Source organism: Chenopodium album, chromosome 6, assembly GCF_948465745.1.
Source record: "Chenopodium album chromosome 6, dcCheAlbu1.1, whole genome shotgun sequence".
Taxonomy (NCBI): Eukaryota; Viridiplantae; Streptophyta; class Magnoliopsida; order Caryophyllales; family Amaranthaceae; genus Chenopodium; species Chenopodium album.
This window is the reverse complement of record NC_137839.1, coordinates 36,039,000-36,065,389: the sequence shown is the minus strand read 5'-3', so window position 1 is coordinate 36,065,389 and position 26,390 is coordinate 36,039,000. Positions and strand designations below refer to the sequence as shown.

At 36.5% G+C, this 26,390-nt stretch overlaps 1 non-coding gene across 1 annotated transcript; it reads right to left on the bottom strand.

The window, feature by feature from the left end:
- Nucleotides 1-12,348: 12,348 nt before the first annotated feature.
- LOC145637397 (small nucleolar RNA R71) lies at nt 12,349-12,454 on the bottom strand. The gene has a single exon (XR_014114187.1). It is a non-coding gene; the product is annotated as a small nucleolar RNA R71 (small nucleolar RNA).
- Between the last annotated feature and the right edge of the window lie 13,936 nt (nt 12,455-26,390).

Here is a 26,390-nt window from a genome sequence, read left to right as displayed (position 1 = left end):
GAAATCAATCCTATCCGATTAAGAGATAAGGAAAACCTATCATCATCAAGGTAAATGTTTTGTATTTACTAAAATAATTAGTATGAAATTTATCATGAAATCATCACCTTTTATGAAAAGATTGAACTATATTCTGATTTATTATACATGTACATATTTTCCATAATGTAAAGTATATATAATAATATGATATGCACCACTTGTTGAAGTTGTGGTATATAGGGTCTGTTCTCATTGACTGAAATCAGCTGAACTGAACTAAACTGAGCTGAGCTGAACTGGACTGAGCTAGCTGAGCTGAACTGAACTGAGTAATTAGTGATTTTTAACTACGGATTAGTGATCTTTGATTATTTATTACTATACATATGTGTATATACATATGTACATATTAAAATATTTATGAAAAAAATATACTTTATAATTATAATATTTATGGAAAATATATTATAAACATGAAACCCCAAAACATTTTAAACACATTTACTATATAATTTAAAAATAAAATAGTATTATGACAAAAGAATACAAAACACTTTGTTGTTTAAATTTTTTTTTTAAAAAATGGTTGGACCGAAACTAAATAGAGCCAACACTCTCTTTATTGTTTTAATACACCATATTGAAAATAGTAGTCATGTTTGAAGTCAATTGGTTGATTTGTTCAACTTAAATTTTCATTATTAATGTTTCTGTAAACTTCCTTTCTTAAAAGTCACAATTACACTCTCTTTATTACATGTATCTAACCCATTTTAACAATTTTTCTTTAAAAAAAAAATAAATAAATGAAAAAAAGCTGAAATGAAATGAAACTGAGCCATTTGAACAATGAATTGAGGAGCTTGGTGGACAAGAAGAAGACGAAGAACTAACCGATTATGAAAATTAGTTTAAGTTGTGTAGTACTCTAATTTTCTCAATGAGTTTAACAGTAGAAATGTGTATAAAAAAAAATAGAACCATTTGAACAATGAATTGTATCATTATTATTATTATTATTATTATTATTATTATTATTATTATTATTATTATTATTATTATTATTATTATTATTATTATTATTATTATTATTATTATTATTATTATTATTATTATTATTATTATTATTATTATTATTATTATTATTATTATTATTATTATTATTATTATTATTATTATTATTATTATTATTATTATTATTATTATTATCGTCGTTGTAATAAGAGGTTAAAAGAATGAAATTTGGCTTTATATCATTAGCAATATCATTAGACATAAACTGAACTGAGCTGAACTGAGCTTAGCTGAGCTGAACTGAGCTGAACTGAACTGAACTGAATTGAACTGAACTGAACTGAATTTCAACGTATGTGAACAAGCCCATATTGTTACTGATTCTTTCTTTTATCAAAATAAATGATTAAATAGTTTGTCTAAACTTCTTATATGCATGAAGAACACGATTTGGTACCTTGCATGCGCCGAAGAAGTTGCAAAATGTTAAAATCCTAACAGAGTATCCATTATTATTCTCTTTTATAGGTTTAATAATTATCTTAAAAACTTCCTTCTTATTTAAAGCATATATGCTAGTTTTCTAGTACAATAGAAATAAACTTGTATTAGTCGTGGAGTACGTAAATGTAGATATTAATTATGTTACATATTTAACTTTAGGAGTCTAAACTATCTTGATTGAATCAAGTGATTATTGTATCATGTTAATACTGTCTTTGGTAGAACATAGTGAACCAGTCAAGTTGTGTAGCAAAGTACCAAATAGTACTATTTTATTAAAATAAAAGAAAGAGTCATAATTAGGAAGGTAATTTTCTTAATATGGTTCTAAACTCTTTAAATTATGAAGGGTCAAAAACTCTCCAAAATAACATGAAGATACTTATATGCCTTTAAATTACTATTAGTTTGTAAAGTATGTTGCTTAAATTATCTACCATTCCCAATACTAATGTGGTTTTATAAGCACAATGTCATAAGAGAATATACAAAAGATTTTGTGTAATATTCTATATGAAAACCAAACTCAAGGTGAGAATTGATGATTCATATATTACTTGATTTACTCACTCCCAAAAGTGAATAGGAATTTGTGGAATTAATAGGATAACAAGTATGTTTGCATTATAGTTTCTTGATTATATATGAAAAATATCTATTTGAACAAGAAATAGTGATTAAGTTAAAGAAATTTAGCATGACATTATGAGTTTCGCAGTTGAAAAAAAAATGTATTCATTATGCCCATACTTTAATTTTGAGAATTTTCAATATAAAGATTCATATAATTGGGCAAAAGGAAAAGAATAATTTTTTTTTTGTTTGATACATGTATTGCTAAAGAATTTATGGCTTAAAAGGACCAAGAGATATAAAGATTGTTGGACTATTTGTATACTCCATATGCAAGGATTAGGGGGAGACAGTGTTTATTCCATTGCTTTTATGTAATCCTTGCACATGAATAATTAAATATGTTGATGGTCAATTTGGTACATACACTAGCCTAAATATCTATAATTTATTTCTTAATAGAGGTGGCCACATAGTAATCAAATATTTAGAATGATACCATCCTGAAGATGGATATGAATAAATGTCATTACCTATATACTAGCTATAAATGTATATATAAACTAATGTCCTAGAAGGACAAGATCAGTTGCTATTGAAACTAGCACACCTAAAGTGTGGTAATCCAAAGGGTTACAACGATAAGAATCCTTGGAAGAGGAAATGAGCAATAATCGACAATTACAAATATGAGTAAGTGACACATTTTTGATGGATCTCCTAAAGATATCATTTCTATTACATTAAAGAGGGTTATGATTATATAAAGTACTCCAGAAGAGTATAAAATGTTGTCCAACAAAATTTAGCATGTATCAAGATTACAATCAATGCTCTAACGAAGTATGAGTATTAGCTAATTGTCTTGCCAGTTGTAGAAAGAAACACATTGGTGTATTTATATCACGACCATGCATAAAGTATATTTAATAAGGTGATCACCAGTATTATAAAACTGACCATAATATAAATACTTACTAAAGGAAAAGTGATTATTGGATGTGATAATTAAAAATTAGGCCATCCGGGGTTTAATAAATTCCCATTATGAAAACCTGAAGTTTCATTTGATATGAAAGAAATAATATGCTGATGCTCTCTCATGTTAAATATATGAAATAAATTGAATGTCAAGACATAACATTGAGATTGAGCTATATTTAGATTGTGATTTTTAATAATTTGTGTAAAAAGAAAAGTTTAAGAGATAATATATTGGTTTTTCTGAATAATTGGTAACCAGAAGTTCACTAGAATAATTTATATGTTGACAAATATTAGGTGACCAGAAGCTCACTACGTACAAGTTATATGTGAAAATTTTATGTAACTAGTATTACTATCAATGTTTCTAGTGATCCCGAAGATCACCACCTAGTGAAATTACAAGAAAGTTTATATTTGTATAACAATTCTCTTGATTGGGTCTATTATATGTCAGCACATAAGGAGTAGAATAAGAAATTAACAACTGCACAATTTATCACCCTTATTAATATTGATCTCTAGAAGAGAACAAAATTCCATTATTCTCCAGAAGAGATAGAACTTTGTTTGTTGAATATATATGATTATCCTACGAGAAAAAATTTGATGCACATGAAATTATATTCTAAGTTGGTGAAGAATTGCCCCAACATTTGAGATATTTTACCAAATTAGGAGGAAGAATTGAAGTAAGTAGGCAAAATTATAATACTATAAATAGTTGATCCCTCTAATGATACTTTGTAAAGTTACATGCCAACTTTTGTATCAACATATGTTGCACATCTATGATTCGATTTGTATACCGTTATGACCCATCTAAAGGAATAGAGAGGTATATTTTGATTATGGTGATAATGATATTATGTGCATACATTAAATAGATCTTGCCAATTTACTTTAAATCACTGCACCTGAAGTGTAGTTTGTATGATCGGTTCCAACAATATAAATATGCGATATACGGCAAGATAGTGCATTTGATATTTTAAAGTATAATAATAGTATATTAATACCATAGTGTGAGAAATACCCTTAATATGTGGTATAGATATCTGAATTATTATAAAAGATGGCCTATTATGTAAGAAAAGTTATGATGGTACCAATGAGAAATGCAATCAGATATCATAGTAAAATAGCATGCGAAATATACGTTATAGGAATTTATGATACCGGTACACAATGGAACCGATGAATAATATGCATATGCATGATAGAATGGACTAGTGAATAAGGGATCTGAAATATATGTCCATTTTATTGTCGACATAATGATCAAAAATTTATTATGGACCAGAAGTCCAATGAAATATGGATTTTTAAATCCACACTGTACAGTGTCTTGCATCATTTTGAGTCTTATTTTCATGTGCATGTGTGAGTCATAAGTTAATGGATATTTATTGCATATATAGGAAGTTGTTAGATGCATTACTCATTGTATATTTGTTAATATGTTATCATATTTTCTATATCTCATATTGCATGCATTAATTTCATACAATAACTGTGGTGTATGTAAATGTTCATTCAAAGTATAGTAAGGTATGTTTACAACTTTGATGAAAAATAAGAAAGAGATTAATATTCTAATGGGCTAATAATTGTGACGAAATTATTGATGACACCGATTTAATTGCACATTATGAATTAAGAAGAGTTCCTAAAGAACTTATATACAACCTATTGTAATATCCAGCCCTACAAAGTTTATATCTTGAATTTGCAATTATTATCAAACTCTTGAAAATCTATGTACGTGACAACATTATTAACGTCTCAACCTGAAGTTTGAGCATATGAGAGTTAATGAGATTTACTATTTGTATTTGCAAGAGAGCTATCGTGTCAATTATGAAATGTCTAAAGAATATCAATGGATCACTTATGCGTGACAATGTTTTCTTATGGTCTAGAAGAACCATGATTAGCGTATATAATTACGTGTGTTATATTATAATTTATATGAGAAGAATGATATTAATAATATCAAGTTTTGTCATCAAATTATTACTCGTATTAATGAATGTTTGATTAAATAATGATCATCAATATTTATTATCAACGACTTCCAGAAGAAGTCATAACCGTATAAGTTTATCCTTTGAATAATTTATTAAACATATATTTGAAATAATGATATTAGAGATAAACACATGTATGGTGAAATGAAGACACTTCACATGTTTATGTGAAGACTTGAAGATGCAATTTCAGTTAAGGGGTATCGAAGATCAACGAGTGATATTATACTACATATGAGAAGATATCTAACATATTGGATTCATTGCTGCGACACTAGAAGATCTCAAGCTATGTATTCATCAGGGGGAGAAAATACGCGCTGCACTCTTTTTCCCTTGACCATGGTTTTGTCCCACATTGGGTTTTCCTGGTAAGGTTTTTAACAAGACAACATCTCGAGCGTATTACGAAGAATGTTGTACTCTTTTTCCTTCATTAGGTTTTTATCCCATAGGGTTTTTCCTAATAAGGTTTTAACGAGGCACACTCTTTGATAATGGACATACAAGGGGGAGTGTTATGAAATATTGTATGGATATCCGTTATTCTCCTTTATCATTTCGGAATGTTCTAGAACTAGGGTTTATTGTTATCTAAGCAAACTCTAGTTATATTGTATGTATATATATATATATATCCCCACTCTATGGAATAAAATAGACTGATCTATTCTCTCCCTAATTTCTCCTCTTTCTCTTTAATTTTATAACAATTTTTTATTTTTGTATACAAATATATCATTCTACAGTATTAATTATTTAGTTAACTCTATGGATGGTCAAGATTTAATACTAAATTTCAAAGGTTCAAATTGAAATACTACAATGGCTACAATATTATTGTAGTAATTACAAATTATCCTATATTTTAAATAAAAAGTTTTATTTTAATATACAATAAACAACCCGAGTATTGCACAAGCATAAAACTATTAGATAATGTCCTTGTTTTGTGAAAAGCTAAAAGCTAAACCTAATTGCATTAGCTGATTTTGACTATCTGATTATATTAACTGATTATATTAACTGATTGTATTAGCTGATTATATAAAAGTGTTTGGTAAACATTAGCTTATAGATATTTACTTATGTATAATGACCAATAAGCCCATTGACATATACGTATATAAAATTGAAGAAATTATTAATCCCACTAAAAGTATTTAATTTATCAAGAGAATCTCTTTATTCTTATATTAGTGTATTATTGTAATTCACTACCACAATTAGTTTAAGATTTACAAATTCATGTTGATAGTATTTTTTATTTATTTATTTATGTAATTTAAGATTTTGGATAAACATTTTAAATAGTTATCAATATACTAACTATTAAGTTTATCAATAATTTAGGGGAAAAAAACCACAATACTCGGCCCATTGCTTTTCTCATACATACAGAATGAATAATCCCCTCTTCATCTTCCCCAAAGCAATTTCACCATCTTTATCTCCTTTTTTTTATGGTGAAAAAAAAAATTCAATCAATGATAATGCTCCATCATCCTATCTCTTTATCAAAAACACTTGAAAAGAAATCAAAATTATTGACATCCATTTGCAGATCTGATTACTCCCAACTATGAAGGTAAAATTTCAATATTTCTTCTTGTTTCGGGTGAAAACAATGGGACTTTCGGCAAGATCCTTCTGAGGTGGCTGAAGATTGGGCTCAGTCCAAATGATGTTAGGCAGAGGATTTTCGGCACAACAAACACACGTAAACTGGCCTCGTGGGTTGTGTCGAGGAAGGCCCCTCCGATGCCGAAGTCAATACAATGTGTAGAGAGAGAAAGCTATGCAAGAAAATTAACTGCTTGAGGCTTATGTGAGTGAGTGTAAGAAGGTGTAATTGATGGCTTTTATACCTTTACTTAATAGGAGGATTGGGCCTAAAGCCAAATGGGCTTGCCATGTTGACCGAACCTTGACTTGATTTTGACTTGGCATGGATTGGAGAGTTAAACCTTTGACCTTGGGCTTGTAATTGAATCATTTATGGATCAGGCCCAATTGAGACTAAATTGGACCTAAACAAATTGCCCCCCAGACCCAATTTGGAGGGATGACATGTCGGGTTTTGATTGACAAAAAGGAGGGACTTACCCCATAGGGTTGCTGAATGGGGGAGTCACGAGGATAATTGGGGTCTGATGGAGTACCCCCCATACCCTTGGTGAACGAAGAACGGCGAAGCTTATTGCTTTGCCAAACAACTCAAGATCTTCTATGGCATCCTGGAGGATGATGGGTACTGATGCCAAATGCCTGCCCAAACTAACAGGATCCATCGTCCGCCCCCAAGCTATGTGGGGGTGTACACTTGACAATTGCAGTATGGGCTTCGGTTCCTACTGTACCCCTTCATTGTGGAGGTGCTGAGCAATTATAACATCTCCCTATGCCAGCTGACGCCTGTCAGCATCCGAAGGATGATGACCTATCTCTGGGTGTGTCTGTTATATCGTCTGCATCCGAGCATCTGCTGTTTTAAGAAGCTACATCGACTGGTGCCGACCATCTAGAGTAGGTATGGTGAGCACGGTCCTGGATGGTGGAGAATTGAGAGGTTGCCTGGGTACCTAACAATGTGGCCAAACGATAGTTCGGATAAGGACTGACGAGGCCAGTGGATGTGGGTTAGGGCCCCTTCGGACCCTGAGCATCCGAATGTTTTCAGCGTGCCCCGTTACTTGTCGTGGCCTAACCCTAGGATGAAAAACCTAAGGTCTGAGGCAACTGGTGGTGAGGATGACAGGAAGCATAATTATTTCTAGAAAGTGGAGAATCCTAGGGGGACTGGCCGAATGAAGTTCGTGCCAGAGACCCGGCTGCCAGACTCTCACTACGTCTTTCAAGAGATCATGCTCGTTGTTGTCGGCCTCAGCCGAAAATATAAAGGCAGTAATTACCTTCAGCTAGGGCCGATGACCCTTTTAGTTGCCTTTTAAATTCATTTCAACACTTCAGTGTGTTTTTTGCTTTGCACTTATGCTTTAATTTTCTTTTTCTCAGTTTTTCACGAGGGAACGTCATCATGAACTACCGGCGGCTCGGGATAAATGCTGGGAGGATTGTGACCAACATTAAGCCCCCCATCACCGATTCCAAGGATCGACCTCTACACATTCACTCGAAGAATTTTGTTATTACCCAGGCCTTTGAGTATCTGAAGCAGAAGCCTTGGTGGCAAAAAGAGGACATACTCTTTCGCTTAACCCCTGAAGAAGCTGAAGCTACTGCTACCGCCGCTGAGGTGTCTTGGGTAGCTAAGGCCTTTGACAGCGGAGAGGGGACTTTGGCAGCTGCTGCAGAGGAGCCGAGAGAGGACTCTGAAGACGCAAGGTTGCTGGAGACCACGGTAAGCTTTTTGACTCAGCAGTTTTCTTCTTTTACTTTTTTTTTTTTTTTTAATTTTTGGTTCTCCGTCTTGCCCCCCTATCCTCTTTTGAAGTAGGACAAGGAGGAAGAGGAGAGAAATTACCCTGAAGGGGAGGATCAGCCCGAACAGGAGGAGGTTTGTCTTGAAGAGGAGGTCCCTTCAGACGACGAAGGACTGATGCCGAACAAAAAGAGAACTATGATCAACCCTGGGAGATTATGGGAAGTGCCAATCCCGAAGAGGTCTCGGAACGAGGATGATACAATCCCAGATCCTAAGGGGGCTGATGCTCCTCCAAAGACTCCTCTCGCCGAAGGTGGCGACATTGAGAAGACTCCTCCCCAGACTGAGGTTCATGGGGAGTAGGAGGTTACCCAGCAGACCCCTAAGCAAACTGCTGAAGCTCAGAGGGTTCCAGACACTGTGCTTTCCCCTCGGCACACGGCGACCTCTTTCTCAGCAGAAATTCAGCTTGAGGCTGACAAGCTAGGGTCTACAGCTGAGGGGGTGAAGGAAGATGATCCTGACGTGGAGGTCCTACCCGAGGCTCCACGTATTTTTACTGGAAAGGAGCTTCGGGATGCTGCCGAAGAGCAAAGGGCAGCTGAACAATGCAAGACTTATATGCCCTCCTCTTCACAGGCTGGCTCCTTTAAGACCTTCCACTCCTCTGAGATGGGGTTCGACACTGCTCCAACGGTGCCTCTACCCTCGTAGGCTCGGTGCGTGCTGGATGAGTGGCGCCCCCATGCCCTAATCTACTTTGGGGACCCTGCTAACAACTCAGAGTTGGAAAGGATAAAGTTTTGGACTTATGGAGCTTCTGTTGGGGATCTAGAAGTTGCAAATAGGGTCCCTGACCCTTTTATATTGAGCAGAATGTTAAAGCCGAAGTGGACTCTTAGATGGCCAGCCGAGAAGCTGAGCTTAACCAGAGAATCAAGGCGCTAGAGGATGATACATCCCGACTGAACAAGGCCGTTGAAGATAGAGACAACCAGCTCTCTAAGGCTCATCTCGCTGCTGAGACTAAAGAGAAAAGACTGCAAGAATTGGGTGACAAACTGAAAGGGAAAGAGACGGAACTGTCTCAGGCTCAGTCTGCAACAAGCCTTGTCCGTAACCAATTGAAATATCTGACGGATGAGGCTGCCAGGGTTCAGCTCCAGCTAGATGGTACTAAGAAGCGGCTGGCTGAAGCTGAGGAAGAGCTGAAGGTCAAGATTTACGCTCAGGATGAGTATGAAGTGGGCTATAACACTGGTTATAATGTGTCTTGGCGCCTTGTTATTCACCTTAATCCTGAGATAAACTAGGACCAAGCTGAAGAATGGGCTTGGAATGAGGATAGCTACTACTTGGATAACGCCCATCCAGCTGAGAGCGAATTTCTTATTTGCTGGAATGCCAAGATGGCCAAGATGACGGCTGAAGCTGCTGCAAAGGAGAAGGAGGCCGAGGCGCAGAAGAAGAGAGAAGCTGAGGAGAAGGAAGCCGAGGCCCCGAAGAAGAGAGAAATGTGAGAAGGCTCCTGCTCAAGCTGCTTCGTCTTCTGCTGGAACTGGTGGCCCCTTGGGTTCTAGCACAGCACATCCAGATGATGAGTGTCATTTATGACACTCATAAGGTAGTTTTTTAGGATATTTTCTATATGCTTTTCATGCTTTTCTTTTACCATTTTGATCATTTCTCCTCTAGTTTTCTATTTCTTCTTCTCTCGTGTTTTACTTTCTTTTATGGGCATTTCTTCGTAATTTCCTTTTATATTAATCCTTTTCTCTTCTATTTTCTCTCCTTGGTTTCTCTTGTAGGTGCCTAAAGACTAAGCTTTGCAAAGGATTCAAGAGGAGCAAAAAGAGCCAAGCAAAGGAGCTTCAAGTCTCATGGAGAGGGCTCGAATAGGGCTCTCCTTTTTTTCTCAGAGTCGCGGGCGTGGGTTTTGGTGCACATTTAGAGGATTTTTGGAAGGAACTCTCTGCGCCCTACCCGCGGGTGCGGAGATGTTGGAGAGGGCGCTCCGGATCAGATAGACCGCGACCCCCTACTTCTTTAGGAACAGGGCATTTTAGCGCGCCCTGTGCCGGGGGCGCAGGCTACAGTACCCGCGGGCGCGGGTTTTGCCCAGACTGCCCGCGGAGGTAGTTATGGGTTCCGTACCCATTACTCCGCGCCCACGGGGTCTTCGAAGAGAAAGCGCTGCGGATCAACTTTTGTTCTTTGCCTATATATACTCTTGTAAATCCTTTTGAGGGCAAACTTTTAGATTTTATTTCATTTGCTTAGTTTTTGAGAGAAAACTAGAGAGAAGTTAGAGAGAAAGTAGAGATTGTAATATTTGGATTTGAATTGTAATTTAACATTGTTTCTTCAATCAAGTATGTGAATCTTATTCATATCAATCAAAGTTAGTAAGATTTCTTTCCTTTGAATTTACTTCAATTACAATTTACTTTTATGCTTGAATGTTTGGATTTCATTTTGATTTAGTTTTGAGAATTTGTTGATTAATTGTATTTCCTTTTGATTTAGCTTGAGATGAATATGTTTGAGATTGAATTTGTTCTAGTTTTAGATTTCACCATGATTAGTGAGTAGATTAGTTGCTAGGGAGAAGGGGAAGCATGCTTGATTGATGATTATTGTTAGTTGATGATCCTTGATTGATTGATTGTTGCAATTAAATTGGTTGACATAGTTGTGCATGTGATTAATTAGACTAGGAGCGATCAACCTATAAGATTAATCTAGATTGCATTGCAAATTCCAATGAAACAAACAATTGATTTGGGAATTGCTCTAATTGATTGTATTTGATTGCGATTCTCCTTGTTAATCATTCATAGTGAACCCTAGTTTGGTTTATTGGAGATAACCCTTAAATTCCTTTGATTGCGATTTATGTTTGTCCTTTGCAACGTTTGAGTCAATCGGGTGATCTATCAACTAGCACGATTGTTAAGCTTGCATGTGGAACCTATATCCCTAGTGTTTAGCAATTTGATTGAATTCTTGATTCTTGTTATCCTAGTTACCATGCTCAACCTTTGACAATTCTTTGAACTAGCTTAACGTTTGACTATAGCATGGTTTTGATTCATTCCTTTGGGTTCGACCCTTAGCTTGCCCTATACTCGAATAAGGTTTGTTAAGCGTTTACAAATTTAGTTTGACTTAGGGAGAATTAGATGACGACCTAGTTCCAACCCTTGTCAAAATGGCGCCGTTGCTGAGGAATGACATTGGTGCTTTGTTATAGTTGTTGAGTCTATTTCATCATAAAAAAAACAACAAAAAGATTTTCCTCTTCAAGGCTATACTTGTAGCCGTGATACTAATAATTTCCTTTGAGTTGTATGCATAGAGCACGTGGTCATTCACTTGTGCCATTTGATCCGGAGATCGAGAGGACTATTACAAAACTAAGGGTTGCTAGGCGATCTTTTAGCTCTAGCATTTTAAGTGAAGAAGAACCGCAACAAGAGGAACAAGGAAGAATGGGAGAGAATCCGAGAGTGGCATTGAAAGAATTGGGGATTCCCAGAGCATATAGATTTGAGAGTGGAATTGCTCCACCTACAACACCGGCAAATGATTTTGAAATTAGGCCGGCTATGATCACTTTGATAGAAAGGCGACAGTTTAGTGGAGCCAAGCATGAGAGCCCACTAAATCATCTCAAGGAGTTTGAAAAGTACTGCAATACTATCAAGGTGAACAGAGTTTCCCAAGAATTCATCCGCCTCAAGCTCTTTCCCTTTTCTCTCAATAGGCATGCTTTGGAATGGCTAGACAAGGAGGTTAAGCTGAATTCTCTAACGACATGGGACAAGGTTACAAAAAAATTTCTAACTCGTTTCTATCCACAAAAGAAAACGGCGGAGGCAAGAGCTTTGATTCAAGGTTTCAAACAAAAGCCAAGTGAGAGCCTCTATGAAGCATGGGAGAGGTATAAGGAGTATCAAAGGTAGTGTCCTCACCACGGGATTCCAACCTATCAAATTATTCAAATTTTCTATGGAGGCCTAAGTACCCAAGGCAAGTCATGCCTAGATGGAGGAGCCGGAGGTCCCATCATGAATAGGACGGAAGAAGAAGTGGTGGACATCATTGAGGATGTTGTGAAGTATTATAGAGATTGGCAAGATGGTGAGAGAGAATCAACTAGCAAGAGTAGTTCTTCGGTGTACTCGGTTGATAATTTGAATGCAATTAACAATCTCTCTTCACAAATGGAAAACTTGGGGAAGGAATTAAGTGCAATCAAGGAAAAATTAGAGAGTTCTTCTTCCCAAGCTCCAAGTCTTCCCTCCCAATTTAAGGGGAGAGGTACTCCTTCTAACTCTCATCCCCCTCCTTCTTATAGTAAATGCCTAGTGGTTGTTTGTTTTGTGATGTGTGTGGTTCATATGATCATGATTCTAGTAATTTCCCTCATGCTTTTCCGTAGAGTAATGATGATTTTGATAATAATGAGAGTGAACATGTGAACTTTGTGTCAAACAATAATAATGTGCAAAAGTTTGATAACCAAATGGGTCAATGGAATAGGAATTACCAAAACCATGGTATTTTGACAATTATAACCAAGGAGATGGTTTAGGAACTAAGGGAACTATAACAATCAAGGTTATAGTGGCCAAAATCAAAACCAAAATTATGGTAATCAAAACCAAGGTTATTGTAGACACCTAAAATGTCTCCCCAAAACCAAACCCGATGATGAACACCTTTCACCATCATTATTGGTCGAGTTGAGTATTTAATCTTTGGAGTGATTAAATCCATGTTCTATCCAATACATTTCATAAACCAATCCATTTCCTAGGTCATTTCCCTAAACCATGTAACTTGTTATCCACTTTTCGTGTCCACAATGCAAAACTTAGAGAAAATGATTTTATGGATATATAATTTTGATCCAATTATTATTTGGTTGGATAGGCCTTGTAATAAGATTTCCAATCATATATAATAATCCCAATTCCAAGCTATAACGAAAAAGATATGAGCAAAACACTAAACTCAGCCCAAAATCGACACCCTTCCACTAAAACAACCATATCTTAAAATCTACAAAATCACTTTGACCTGATTCCAATTGGGTTGGAAAGTAGACTTGATAAGATTTCCTATTAAATATTATATTCCTTATTCCAAGTTGCGGCTAAAAAGTTATGATGATTTTAAAAACGGGTAAAAAACTGGAATCACCGCGCACAGTGCAAAAGCACCGTGTCACGGGAGTGTGCTCCGTCTAACGGTGCCTGATGCCGTGACATGGTACTGTACCTCGTGTCATGGTGATATTTTAGAGGCTTTTTTGCGTCAAATTCCACCGTGGCACGGTACCTATTGCCGTGACATGGTACCTGCTGCCGTGACACGGTATTTCTCAATGTGTCACGGTGCTATTTCCGTGTAATTTCCACATTTTCCCATACCGTGACACGGTACTGTATCGTGCCACGGTGGACATTTCCGTGTCACGATACATGTGCCGTGTCACGGAATTTTCTCGTGACTTTTCCGCGTAAACCCTGCACGCGTTTTCACTTCCCGTAGGTCAAATATTTCCCGCGTCGCACTGTTTTCCACCATGTCACGGGAGTGTTCCCCGTCTGACGGATCCTGGCACCATGTCACAGTGTTCTTCGCCGTGTTGCGGTGTTATTTTTTAGGGTTTTTATCTTTTTAGGGTTCTGTGTGTTCCCTCTACTCATTTTCCCCATAAATACCCCCTCCTTTTGGCAGTGCGGGGCATCAAATCCTTCTCTCTTCCTCTCGTTTACACCAAAAATTATTCTTTTCTCTTTCTCTCATATTCTAAGCCTTAAACCTATATTCGTAATTACACCATTATTTTATACGACACCCGAGGTTCCGTCCTTAAACCAAGGTGTGAAAGGTACAAATAACTGAGGGTTTGGACAAAGTCATTGATTCAAAAGAATAAAATAAATAAATAAATAAAAAAAAAGGAAAAGAAAAAAAATAAAAAAATTCAAAATAAAAAGGAAAATTTGTCAGAAACAACCTTTTAAAGTGTCCACTTTATTTAAAACAACCTTTTAAATTTTTTTTTGCAATTTCAGACCATATTATAAATTTTTTTTATCAAAGACAACCAAATGCTACTTTCCGGCGTTTGACTCTATTTATCCCGATGTTAACCACTAGTGTGCAACGCACATGAACTCGTATATTGCTTAATACACCAATTTTCACTCCAATTCACTTGTACTAAAAGAGGGATGAAAGAGAAGCAGAGGTTTTAATAGGAGTTAATTGGAGGAAAAAGGGGTGTATTAAGCAATGTAGGAGGTCACGTGACTCGCACACTCGTGGTCAACATCGGCAAAAATTGAGTCAACGCCGGAAAGTAACATTTGGTTGTCTTTGATAAAAAAAATTTATAATGTGGTCTTAAATTGCAAAAAAAATTTTAAAAGGTTGTTTTAAATAAAGTGGACACTTTAAAAGGTTGTTTTTGACAAATTTTCCAAATAAAAAATAAACTTGCAAAATTCAAAATTTTCAAATTCACAATTACACATCTTGGGGATTCCCTCAGGTCTTGAGCCTTGTACCCTTTTTCTTCTTTAAACCATAAACTTAACCATATTACAACCCTTGAAAGACCTCTTTGAGGTGTACATACACTTGTGCAAAGTTCTCTTAGAGCTACGTTCGGCCTGATTCCTAACGGATACGTAGGCAACCTCACATTGAGGTGCGGCCACATTCATATGCATGATCGAATTGAAGAATATTCAACGCTTACTACCCCTATGACCCTATCCATCTAGACCTAGACTTGGGGGCTTGAACCCACATCATTTAGCCTACTCAGGCTAAAGAGTCATCATCTATAGCTCTTCTCATATATATTTCCATCACCATAACCCTTGCAGCCAGCCTTAGTATCACATTCACACACTTCACACACACATCCATATCCATATCAACCATCCTTCCCTTTAAGAGCCCTTTATCATGAAATATTTTTTCAACACTGTGCATGCTTCATCATCTTTCAAGACAACATTCATTAAAAGAAACATTGTATACTTGCTTAGCTTCCTGACCTGAGCAGTGTTCGTTGTTTCATGCATCGCATAATGTGCTGAGCAACATTTATATATCAATGATTTGTAATCATACAAAGCATATCGTTCTTAGCTCCTTCACCTAAGCAACGTTCATTATGCAATAATCACTTCATCTATATACGTGCTTAGCTTCAAGACCTAAGTAACGTTCAAGATCGTTTCTTTACACCATATATGATGCTTAGCTCCATGACCTAAGTTCATTCATCTATCGTGTCACATGTTGTAATTGTCCTTAGCCTCCTCGGCTAAGAACATGCATCATGCATAAGTTATTTTCAAGACAAGCAATTTAATCCATACAATTCATTTCGTCTTGCTCAATGAAGAAGTTCAAAACTCTTTCTCTTTCTCATAACCTTTCTTTTGGGGAAATTAAAAAACGTTTTAAAAATTTTCTCATCGAGGGAAGTTCGAAAATAAAACTTTTTTTCACGTCTTTCTTTTTCAGGAGAAAGTCGGTACCCTCCACTCATCTCATGACAAAAATGACGAAATTTTTTTTGCTGCTTGTGTCTGTGCACACACACTCAAACTATACGCACACAATCACAAGTCATACTCATGTCATGTCATGTCGTGTCAAGTCAAACTTGGTCAAGTCAGTTGGTTAAGTCAACCATAGTCTATACGAGTCCCTTGGAAAATTTTATTTCGCAGGTCTCAATTACAGCCCACGTCCGGGGACAAGAAGACCATCAATAGCCCACGTCCAGGGACAAACGGACCATTTACAGCCCATGTCCGGGGACAAACGGACCATCTACAACCTACGTTTGGAGACAAGCAAACCATTTACACCCCACATTCGGGGACATGCGAGCCATTTACAGCCCACGTTCGGGGACAAGCGAACCAACTACAGCCCACTTTTGGGGACAAGCAAACCAACTACAACCCACGTTCGGGGACAATCGAACCACCATCATTTCACGACGCAAGGTTCTCGATACAAAGAGACTTGCAATCTCATCATTTGTCGACTTTCCTCAAGCATGAAAAGTATTATCCGGTGGATTTCTTCAAGCATAGAAAGCTGCCAAAATCATCTGTCGACTTTCCTCAAGCATTAAAAGTATTATCGGTGGGTTTCTTCAAGCATAGAAAACCGCCAAATTCATATATCGACTTTCCTCAAGCATGGAAAGTATCATCCGGTAGATTTCTTCAGGCTTAGAAAGCTACCAAACTCATCCGTCGACTTTCCTCAGGCATTGAAAGTATTTCAACAAAACGTCATTCGGTGGATTCCTTCAAGCATATGAAGCTACCAAACTCATTTATCACCGATACACTGGTGTCAGTTAAGCATTCTATTCCTTTACTCTTTTATATGTGGAACTAACATTTTTCAGCAGGTATCGCCGTATACAGAGTAATTTAGGATCGTAGAAGGTCTTAAATCATTCTCCGTCCCTATCTACTACTTTAACTATTGTTTTCGAAACTGACGTTTCTACAAACTCAGTCAAAGTGGGGGCTTCTATAGACACCTAAAATGTGTCCCCAAAACAAAACCCAATGATGAACACGTTTCACCACCATTATTGGTCAGGTTGAGTATTTAATCTTTGGAGTTCTTAAATCCATGTTCTATCCAATACATTTCATAAACCAATCCATTTCCTAGGTCATTTCCCTAAACCGTAACTTATTATCCATTTTTCGCGTTTACATCGCAAAACTTAGAGAAACTGATTTTATGGCTATAAAATTTTGATCCAATTATTAATTGGTTGGATAGGCCTTGAAATAAGCTTTCCAACGATATATCATAAGCCCGATTCCAAGCTATAACAAAAAAGATATGAGCAAAACACTAAACTTGGCCCAAAACCGACACCCTTCTACTAAAATAACCATATCTTAAAATCTACAAATCATTTTGACCTGATTCCAATTGGGTTGGAAAGTAGACTTGATAAGATTTCCAATGAAATATTATATGTCTTATTCAAAGTTATGGATAAAAAGTTATGATTATTTTAAAAACGGGTAAAAAACTGGAATCACCGCGCACAGTGCAAAAGCACCGTGTCACGGGAGTGTGCCACATTTGACGGTGCCTGGTGCCGTAACATGGTACAGTAAATCGTGTAACGGTGCTATTTTAGAGGCTTTTTTGTGTCAAATTCCACCGTGGCACGGTACCTGTTGCCGTGACACGGTATTTCTCACCGTGCCACGGTGCTTTTTCTGTGTAATTTCCGCGTTTTCCCATACCATGACACGGTGTACTGTACCGTGCTACGGTGGACACTGTCGTGTCACAGTACGTGTGCCGTGTCACGGAATTTTCTCGTGTCTTTTCCGCGTAAACCCTTCACGCGTTTTCACTTCCCGTAGACAAAATATTTCCCGCGTCGCACTATTGTCCACCGTGTCACGGGAGTGTGCCCTGTCTGACGGTGCCTTCCACTGTCTGACGGTTCCTGGCACCGTGTAACGGTGTTCTCCGCCGTGTCGCGGTGTTATTTTTTAGGGTTTTTATCTTTTTAAGGTTTCGTGTGTTCCCTCTACTCATTTTCCCTATAAATACCCCCTCCTTTCTGCAGTTCGGGGCATCAAATCCTTCTCTTTTCCTCTCGTTTACACCAAAAATTATTCTCTTCTCTTTCTCTCATATTCTAAGACTTAAACCTACATTCCTAATTACACCATTCTTCCCTTAAGCATTCTAAGGAGTATATATGACACCCGAGGTTCCGTCCTTAAACCAAGGTGTGAAAAGTACAAATAACTGAGGGTTTGGACCAAATCAAATCTACATTTATTTAATTTAATTTTCATTTGATTTATATTTTTATTGAAGTTACTAACAGTTTATTCATGATGTAGCAATTTAAAGGAACTTGCGGAATGTGAGTAATTAATTAATTTAATTACTTATTTTATTTTAATATTGCTAGTATCATGACAGGTCATTTTATATTTGATTTGACTAACAATTTATTGTTGAATTGCTTCCAATATTAATGTTTGTTCTATTATATTATTTTTGATCACCATATTGCATGTTAAAGGGAATATGGGTAATTGAAAATCACGCCTAATAAGATAATTTGGTTAACCGGTTTAGGTTCTTTTTTAATCTTGTTATTAATTGAAGTGATCACTAATTTTTTAGAATTATGTGTTGCATTAATATTAAACCAATTTAGCTTAATAATAATTTGGAGCGAATTGAATCATTGTTTGTATGCCTTTGAGATCGCAGGAATCATTTTTCACTATAAGAATCGAGTAGAGGCCAATACGAGCGAATGTGACTCCATGACTCACTTCGTACCATCATCCCCGATCCTCCTTTCGTGGTTCCGAACCATATGGAATGGATTATGAATGGGGTGTAACCTTCACGGGTTAATCGTTGTTGCCTTTTCCGTGAATGGTGTACAAGTTCCTTAAAAACTTGTTGGCGGCTCCCTACTTTCCTTGTCCCTAATCGTAAATGTCAATTCCCACTTCCTATGAGTGCCAAGCATATTCACCACATGCTTAACGTAGGCGCACTTCGAACGACGCCTACAATTATAGAAATCATAATAAAGGTGGTGGTAACCATAATCAAGGTTATGGTCAAAATTAAAATAGGGGTAATTGGAACAATCAAGGGTGAGGCAATTTTCAAAATAATGCGCAAAGAGGCCCTCCACCCGGATTTGCTCCAAAGCCTCAAGTTGATAATTACTATTCACATTCCTCTTCTTCTAGGACTAATTTGGAGGAAATCATTGAAAATCAAACAAAGTTGTTGAGCACTTACATGACCGCAAGTGACAAGAAAGTCAATGAAGTGATGACTCATAATAAGATGCTTGAAAACCAAATTTCTCAACTTGCTAATTCTTTGAAAGACCATGCTAGTCCTTTATCTTTACCTTCCCAAGGCTTAAATCCAAAAAGACCCGTGAATGCTATTATTACAAGGAATGGTAAGGTTATTGAGGAGAATTTGCCTAGGTAGAGTGGAACTAAGGAGGATCCTAAGGAAGTCTTGGTAGAGGATGAGAGAAATGGTGCATCTTTAAGTGAGGTTGTGAATGATACACCTAGAGAGGTGAGAGTGGAGAAAGAGATTGTGAAACCCAAGCTTCCATATCCAAAAAAATTCATGAGACATAAGTTGGATGAGCAATTTGGAAGATTTATTGACATTTTTAAGCAACTTCATCTTTCTCTACCTTTAACCGAAGTTGTTACCCAAATGCCCAACTATGCAAAATTCCTCAAAGAAATTTTGAGTGGTAGGAGGTCTTGCAATGTGGTGGAGACGGTCAACTTGACCGAGAATTGTAGTGCAATCATAATGAACAAGATGTCACCCAAGTTGAAAGATCCCGAAAACTTCTCTATCCCTTGTGCCATTAAAAAGATGCAAATTTATAATGCCTTATGTGACTTAGGAGCTAGTGTTAGCTTAATGCCAAATTCGGTTTATCAAAGACTTGAGTTAGGAGAACTTATGCCTTATAAGATTACCTTGCAATTGGCCGATAGGCCAATTAAGATTCCTAAGGGGAAGGTTGAGGATGTTCCTTTGTGTAGACACCCATTTGTGTCTCCCCAAAATCAAACCCAGTGATGAATACCTTTCACGTCATTTGATTACCGAACAAAGCAAAAGCGTGAAAATTCTAGTGATGAGGATTTTTTTATTAAAATATCTCTTCTTTCTGTTTTTGAAAATATTTCCTTTCTAACCTTATTTTTGAAAAACGTGCATTCAAGTTTAGTTTGGTCCATGATAAGAGTCCAATAATGGTGTAGTTGGATGGGGCTTGAAAAGACCTTTCCAACAATATATTATAAGCCCAATTCCGATGAATAATGAGGAAGTTATAGCCAAAATACTAAACTGGGCCAATTTGGTTTTTATATGTGGCCCAATGATCTAGAGGAGGACCTATTATTAATTATCATTCCTAAAGCTATTAGGATTGATAATAGTCTTTTAGAATACTCTAGAAGGTTCTCTTAAATTCTAATGGAGTTAGGATTGAAAATTATGTTTTAAAGAGTTTGAAATTGAATAAAACTACTCCTTTTGAGAATCCTTGTTTTGTACGAAGTGGAATATATTCAGATTTTATTTTCGTGCCTTATAATACTTATTCAAATCTTATATGGTTGGATAGATCTTGAAATAATCTTTCCAATGATATACTATAATATTAAATTCGAGTTATAACGAAAAAGATATGAATGAGATATGAAACTTTATCCAAAACTGACACCCTTCACCTATTTTGGCCATATCTTTTTATCTAGAAAATATTTTAATTTGATTCAAATTTGGTTGGAAAGTAGACTTCAAGAGCTTTCCAACGACATATTATATGCCTTATTTGGAGTTCCGGATCAAAAGATATGATAAAAACAAAAACGCGTGAAACTAATTATTAGCACCTGACGCTAAGCATTAGTGCCTGGCTCTAAGGCTTGGCGCCTGGCGCTAACCTTCAGCGCCTGGCGCTAATTGCCAGCATCGACGCTAATCAAGTTTTATGCGCGTCAGAACTCTATTTCGATTTTCTATCTTTTTGGTTGATTTTCTCTATAAATAGCTTTCTATTAACTCCGTTTTCATTCACCAACTCTCATCAAGATTCTCTTGATTACTCTCTCTCTTTTTTTTTTAAACTAGCCTTTTCTCAAATACAAAATTCTGCATTCGCAAGACTTAGATACACCTAGCCATATTCGAAGTTGCCTTCGCCCTAGATGTGATAGGTTTAATTTCTGAGGGTTTGGTCCCAAATCTCTCTTTCAATAATTTAATTTAATTGTTTTATTATTTTCCTTGAAGTTACTAACGTGTGTATTTTTTTATTAGAAAGAGATACGAGTCATCCAAGTAAGTGCTTTAATTGATTTATTGTTTTTATGATATACAAATCATGCTTAGATTGTTATTTTATTCTTAGTATCATGTTAGGATATTTTATTGATTCCTAGTATCATGTTAGGATGCTTTCTTTAGTATGATATTTAGGGTGATTTGCTTATATCAATCATGATTCCTGCGATGCTTCCTATTTTCTGTAGTATCATGTTAGGGATAAAGCTTTGATTTTTATTGTTTTGTGACATGCTAGGGTTTGTTATTAATCTTCTTAGTATCATGCCTAGGATCTTGCTATTATTATTATTATTATTATTATTATTATGCTTTAACATGATTATGTTAATTATGATTAATTTTATTATTTTAATTATGATTATAATTGTTATAATTTATGATGATTATTTTAATTATGATTATTATTATGATTATGATTTATGATTATAATTTTATTATAATTACTATTATGTTTCTTGATATATATATTGTTATTGCTTGATCACACCTTTTATGCATGTTTAAAGGGAATTAGTACTTGTAATCACGCTTATATAAGATAATTAATAATCTTGTTTAGGTTTAATATGATTATAATTCAAGTGATCGCCAATAATAGTTTTATTGTGCATTAATATTCAACCAACATAGATTAACAGGTTTAGGGTTAATCCTATTGATTGTATGTTAGTCAGAAAGCGCACATGAATACGATCAGAATAAAGTAGAGGCCTATTATTAAGGCAGGTTCAATCTCTTTTAGGTTAGATTTGTACTTTCATCCCCGAACTACTAGTCATGGTTCCAGACCTATAGGAGTTGACGATCTCCTGGATCGTGAAGGGGTGTAACCTTCACCTCGTGAACGGTTTACAAGTTCCTAAAACTTGTTGGCGACTCTTTTGCCCTATCTTCTTTTTCTTTGGACGCCACCGTACTTTAGTGTATGATCACAGTGGGGTTCAAGCTAGGGATAATTCTTGAAATATTCCCTATAGTTTTTTGGCGACTCCACTGGGGAAAATTTCTACTTTAATTCCTGAAATTTATTTCGGCAATGATTTAGAATGAGTGGATGAGACTCGAAAAGTTCTAAGTATTTCATGTGCGTAATTTTGATTAACATTATTGTCATATGCATAAAAAAGATATCATTGGAAAGACCATCCGTAATGAGTTAAAACATAGGATTTTTACATGTAGGAAATTTGAGGAATATCTTTCACAACTAGGATCGAAATAATGCTGCGCAAAACTAAAAAATTTTATCGAGCACAGAAAGCTGCTGAGGCATGGAGGAACTAGCGTCAGGGAACAAAGTCTAGCGCCAATTATTTGACTTTAGCGCCAGGCGACAACTACTGTCGCCAGGCGCTAAAGCGAAATTGTGGCGCTGGCCTCTATTTGTTGGCGCCAAGTTCTTCCAATACCGAGCCAGAAATATGCGTTTTAATTTTGACCACTTTTTAGCACAGTTTGCTCGATCCTACTTCCTGATTGAGTTTTTCTCACTTTTCTGAAACCCATATGTGTTCTACATATGGATATAACCCACTGGGAATTCATACTCCATCTACCTAATTGATCGCTCTGTGCAACAAAGGGTACATCCGAGAATGTTGAATTCACCAAACCATGGAAGCGAGTTTTTTCTTAACTCGCGGTGTCCCATCCACTCGCGCCAACCCTTCACGGTTAGGCTTTTGCGCGGTGCATCCGGACAATTAACCATGGACCTTCTTTGACTAATCCATATCCCGAACTTTAGAGAACTAGAGCTATGGTTAGGTTGCAAACTCATTGCATCATATTGTGCCTACTTGACTAATTGTGCATTATTTGTTGTGCATACTCTATGTGTTTTTCCTAACCGTTTGTTTGACTTGTGATTAAGCCTGAATAAACTAATTAATGACTAAAGGACTTTATTTAATTAATTAGAGCTAATAAATATACCTAAAATCGAGTCATAGTTCCTTTAAGTCAACCCGGATTTTTATTCCCGTATACTGCACAAGCGTCAACTTGTTTTGGTCATAGATGGAGTTCTAGAAATAACTAAGAGTCGTAAAACCTATGGATCTGTAGCCCCGAGTTTTATCTTTAATTTGGCGTTGGTTTCATCCGACTCAGAGTCACAGATCAAAAGTTATGACTAAAATACCACAGCCTATCCAGTTTAATGCATATACGTGAGGTCTTAACTTAGTCTTTGTTCGAGTCTAGTCACATAGTCTAGACACATGGTCATGACACGAGTCTTAACATGTCACTTGAACTCACAAAAAAGCACCCACTAATATGTATATACACCATGACCATGTCTTAGGTTCATGCATGAATCGGTTTTCTCCGTCATTTGAGTTGGGGGTACATTCTATTCCTAATTTTTTCATATTTCTCCATCTACATCATGTTTCCATTCTCTACATGCTTTCTTCACATTACAACCTTCATTCTTCCTACCTTCCTCCATCCATTGCATGTTGAATAGAGTTTGAGTCAAATAATTAACAATGAATATCCCCAAATTCCTTTTCTACAGTACTTGGTCAAGGAGAGAAGGGCGATTAATCAAGGACAACCTCTTTATTCAAGTCTTACTTTTTGATAAACCGATCCGTCAAAAGAAGAAAGCTAAAAAGATAATGGCAAGTCAAGAAGAGGTCAATGAACTTAGGAGTCAATTGACTGACGTGGCTGAGGTGTTAAAGGCTTTAACCCTCAAAATTGATGACCCTGTGAAGCAACAACAAATGAACCTTATGCAAGAAAGCTTGAGCAAGCTATCTAGTGACTATAAATTTCAGGGTATTAGTTCACAAGGGGTCTCGCTGGACAAGGAGCTTCTTCCGCATAAGTTCAATGCCAACGACATCCCAAAATTCAAGGCAACAGATAACCCTTACTTTCATCTAATAGCTTTTGAAACTATAATGAATATTAAGGGGATTGATAAGATATTCTTTCATTCTTTGTTTTCTTTATCCCTTGAGACCGTTTGTCAACAATGGTTCTTTTCCCTTGACAAAGAGAAAACCTCTTCTTGGGCTTCCATAACAAATGCTTTCATAGATAGATATAAGTGTAACATTCAAGAAGAAACAGACCACATACAACTTGAGATGTTAAAACAAAAAGAAAACGAAGGGTTCACTTCTTTCTTCAACAAATGGAGGGAAACTTCTGCTAATATGGTCAAGGTTCCTACCGAAAAAGAATTTGTGAGGATGTTTATCAAGAATCTCCAAGGGAAGTATTCAAAGCACTTAAAATACCAACACAACTTGAATACTTTCAAGGCTGTGTATAATATAGGCATTGACATTGAAGATGACCTTCTGAAAGATAATAGTGCGAGAGCAAAGAAGAACGACCATCCTTCTTCTTCCTCTCCCATTAATGAGGTACATGCTATGAACGCCTATAAATCGCGAATCCAAAGGTCAAAAAGAGTGTTCACTCCACTTGGTATGAGTTATGAAACAACTTTCGAGAAGCTACATCACAAAGGACTAGTCATGCCCATAGGGCCCATCAAAGATCCAGTTCTAGAAGCTAGGCCACCCAAGTGGGACCCTAATAAGCACTGCAAATATCACCAAGGAAAGGGTCACGACACTGAGGAGTGTTGGAAACTCAAAGAAGCTATTCAAGATCTGATCGATGACAATAAAACTTCCGAGGTTCTAGCCATTGAAGAAGATCAAACATCCTTCGATCCATCACTTCTTATCACACCTGTAGGTGAGCTCATGATCGAGACAGCTTGTATAACCTCTCTCGATGAAGTGGCCATAATTGAGGAGGATGAAAGTATTTTCTTAGATAATACCAGGGAAGACTCGTCAACTCTAAAAGAGGACGTTCGAAAACTGCAAGATGTCGTTGCCATGCTCTTGAATGTGGTAGTAGGGCTAGCAAATCGGGTGATGGTTATCGAACAAAATTCTCGCCAAGGATTTAATGAAGAACTCAATGCTCCTAAGCCACGGGCAAAACGGACTATTGAAGAATACACACCAATAGGAATGACTTACAATGAAGCTTTTGACTATCCTCACGATCAAGGTCTTATTCACCTCATTGGTCCCAGTCAAGACCCTCGGCCCGAAAAACGGTTTCCCAATTGGGATCCAAATTCTTACTGTCGATACCAAAGAGGTCGTGGTCACACCACCGAAGCATGTCTCGCCCTCAAATATCGTGTTCAAGATCTCATTGATTCAAATCTCTTTCATGCATGTTCCCCCACGCGACAAGAAGGCCAAGACTAGTAACAATAAAAACAGTGGCTGTAAAGGAAAGAAGAACGACTATCCTTCTTCTTCCAAAAACACCTACTCTAGTAACAGTGTTGGTACTTTCGACCTTAATGAGATCTTAGCCATGGATAATCGAGGATTTAGAAAGCAACTGAGAAAGGATTTCACCCCTATTGGATTTAGCTACGATAATGCTTTCGATCGACTCCATGCCAAGAGACTCATTACTCCTATTGGACCTATTCAAGATCCCCTACTTGAGAAGAGATTTCCTAGTTGGAACCCAAATGTACGCTGCAAGTACCATCAAGGTAGGGGTCATACTACTGAGAGAATTTGGAAACTAAGGAAAGCAATCCAATATTTGATCGACAATAACGGGCTTCCAATACCTCCAGTCGGCAAGAAAACCAAGTAATGATGAGCCAAGGGACAGGAAGAAAGCTTCAAAGACAAGATTTCATGATCTTTTTTCTATTTTTTATTCACCTTTTCCCCAATAAGTCTAGCATAGGCACCTTTCTATTCTCTTAAGATTTATTTTGTAGGATCATTATTTCTTTTCCTTAAATAAAATGAGCATTTTATTCTCTTACATATGATCATCACATTGCATTGCATAAAATAAAAAAAAATCCATGTCAAACTAAGCACAAGGTATACCAATGATTTGAGGCACCTCTTGTAGCCACATCATATTACATT